The 3,127-nt window shown below is 36.7% G+C and overlaps 1 pseudogene; it reads right to left on the minus strand.

Moving 5' to 3' along the window:
- Positions 1-1,155: 1,155 nt before the first annotated feature.
- Positions 1,156-2,752, minus strand: LOC138149586 (DEP domain-containing protein 1B-like; annotated as a pseudogene).
- Between the last annotated feature and the right edge of the window lie 375 nt (positions 2,753-3,127).

Below are 3,127 nucleotides of genomic sequence, written 5' to 3' on the forward strand. Positions count from 1 at the left end.
ATAATAGAGTTAAAGTCATAGTGATTACATTGTTTTCTAAATAACACACAAAATGCAAATTATAATTGATCAGTGGTCAAGTCTGCCAACAGGTCTTAACACACAAGTGTTAGCAGGTGAGTATGTCTCAAATTGCCAGGAAGTCCAGCATGCATCAGCAGGAATATGTGCTTGTAATGACTTCTTTACAATATGCTACTGTGCAGTTACATGATGCAATATTGCATCATCAAAATTTCAATGCAGGAAAAATAGAAATTTACCAAAAAAGTTATTAAATTTAAGATGTCATTTTAAAAAAATTATATATTTTTTGAAATGACACAAATTAAAAAAAAAACATTAAAAGGTTAAAGAAAGTAGATTTTCAGCAGGGGCACTGAGTAAATCTTTTTTTTTTTAAAGGGGGTGGTAGGCCAAATAAGTTTGGGAACCTCTGGTCTAGATGGAAAGATTTTTTTAGCCAAAAAAGTAAGACTTAAAAAGTTGTTCTGTATTGGGATATTTATATTAAGGATAAGGGTGTAATTAAAACTAGCCCTTTGCAAAATGTTACTGTTTCAAGTACAAGTTTAGTTGCTAATTCTTTTAAAATAAGTTAACTAAGTTTTGGTTTCTTTAGTTTGATTACTAAATATGCCCCTTATTAACTGAGTATTCAATAAATGTCCACATGAAAAAATAAAAATCCCAGGGCACGTGCCCTAATAAGATGTCCTATGGATGCCTATGAATATTCTAGATATAGTCTGACCAAGCAGATTACAGCAAACCTATCACTTCCCCATTACAGGAATCTGATCCTTTCCTAATTCAGCCTAACCAAGATCCCATTAGGTTTTTTGGCTGCCATATCACACTGTTGACTCATATTGAGCATATAGTTCAGGTCTTTTTTATTTTTTTAAGGAAATTAAAACACCTTACTCTTAATTTTTTTATTCCATTCTACTACAAAACACTTGACCTATAGTTGTAAATACAAGTGCATATAAAAAAAGAAATAAAGACCTTATAAAAATACTGATAATGACTCAACAGTTTGTAAAAATTCAGATAACTTTTTTTATACATTTCATTAGTCAAAATGTGTGTACTTCCCTTACCCCCAAAACCATGTACTTGAAAAGAGATCATTAATGACTTTAGAATTAGTTACAAACAAAAATGTTTAGTTCTTTGAAAAGGCTGAAAAAGCTTTTTTCAGAGCCCACATCAGCAGCTGTGGTTTCAATTTCGATTTTTTCTGGAAATACCAGTGCTTCACTTTCTGGTGTGGGAAATCACTCTTGGTAGACTTTAGGATAAGATTTCTGGAACTCCTTCAGTTTGTTTGTTTCATTTTATCCTTCACTGACCATTTGGTATCCATGATAATTTCCTCTAACCATATTGCTAGGGGTTGTTATTAAAATTCTTCTGGACTAATCTGCAGACAAAGTTGCATCAGTATCTGCTTCTAAGTACTTTATCTGGATCCATTTATTTATTTATTTATTTTTGGGAGGGCAGTTGGGGTGAAGTGACTTGCCTAAGGTCATATGGCTAGTTGTGTGTGTGTGTGTGTGTGTGTGTGTGTGTGTGTGTGTTAAGTGTCTGAGGCCAGATTTGAACTCAAGTTCTCCTGACTCCAGCGCTGGTGCTCTATTCACTGGGCCAACTAGCCGCCCCCCCTGAACCCTTTTAGATGGACTACTTGTTTCTCTATCAAATTCTTCAAGTAAGAGAGAACTTGCAAGATCTCCTGAAGATTGTCCATCAGAAATGTCACTAGCCTGGCAGCTAACATAACAGGTCATCCAAATTTACTTCATCTTTGAAGCACAGAATACAATGTGAAAAAGTCTGAACCATCAGAGTATGGGCACCAAGGCCATCACAGAACAGTGGCATCTTCTTGTTTAAGCAGGTCTTCAACATCATCCTCATCAACAATTGTAACTTTCTCTGAATTTCAGGGGGCAGGATGAGATAGTAAATCTGAAATGCTTCAATAATAATTTTCTGTTTCTATAACAAACCCAGTACACTGACAAAAGCATCAAAAATCTGAAATGTGAGCAGATGTTCCTTCAAGTGACATAGTAATAATCTACTGTAGTTTTAGAGACATCTTTTTTGAACCTAAATACCTGTGCTGCTTCGAGTTTTAACAACTAGGCCAATTTGCTAAGTATTTCATGGCTAATAGTCCCCAGTGAGGAAATTCTTTGGATTTATCCATGAGGTTGACAACACCTTGCTTTACCAACACTGTGTAACTTGTGGATGATAAACTTTGAGTTGACAAGGTCCAAAACTTCCTCCAGGAATCCTCCAAGGATTTTCTGTAAATGTGATAATGTCATAGACTTCCAGATCTCCTCTGCTTTGACCTCTTGTCAGCTGTCTCTGGTAGGTAGATGAGTACTTCTCCATTTGAGATATTGTGAATTTGTATTAGGTTTCAGAATTTATCACAATAGGCCTCACTGGTACATTATCTTGGGAAGCACCTCGCCAATCAGTCCAGTCTGGGAATTTGATAATTCTTGCTCCGTAGGGTGATCTCTTTGGCTATGATTTCAGGGTGAAGAAGGAGGAAAGCAGTAGAGAAGTGGACTGTCCATGATCTTATTGTTTGTTTGAGAATAATTTCTGGACAGAAGTTCTGGCCATACCTTAGTAGATCCTGTAACCAAACCACATCTTCTGAGGCTACTTAGCAATGTTTATAACTTTTGAAATGACCTCTTTGTTTCAGAAGCAGCATATTAGATACTAGAAAAAAACCCTGTTGTTTTCATTTCACAGCCTCATAGAGAGGTAGTGCCCGGGTTCAGTTATTCTGTGTTTCACAGCCCCACCCTGGTGCTGCCCTTCTAGTTTGTCCAAATGTCCCCTGTCCCCTTCCTCGTGCCAGATGCAACCCGGCAATGCCTGTGGGACTGGGGAGACACTTTCTAGGGATATTCCAATCCCCCACACACCAGGGAAATTGTAACACTCCCAGATCTTTTTCAAACAAACTGTCTAACCAGATCTCCCTCATCTTGGAAACTGGATTTCTTGAATAGATTAGTTGAAGTTAATTTCTCAAACCCATGTGTTGTACTAAGTTTACTTTTATCCCTATTACATTTCATCT

This window comes from Petaurus breviceps, unplaced genomic scaffold, assembly GCF_028583685.1.
Source record: "Petaurus breviceps papuanus isolate PSGF00001 unplaced genomic scaffold, PetGlider_PUasm1.0 90847, whole genome shotgun sequence".
Lineage (NCBI taxonomy): Eukaryota > Metazoa > Chordata > Mammalia > Diprotodontia > Petauridae > Petaurus > Petaurus breviceps.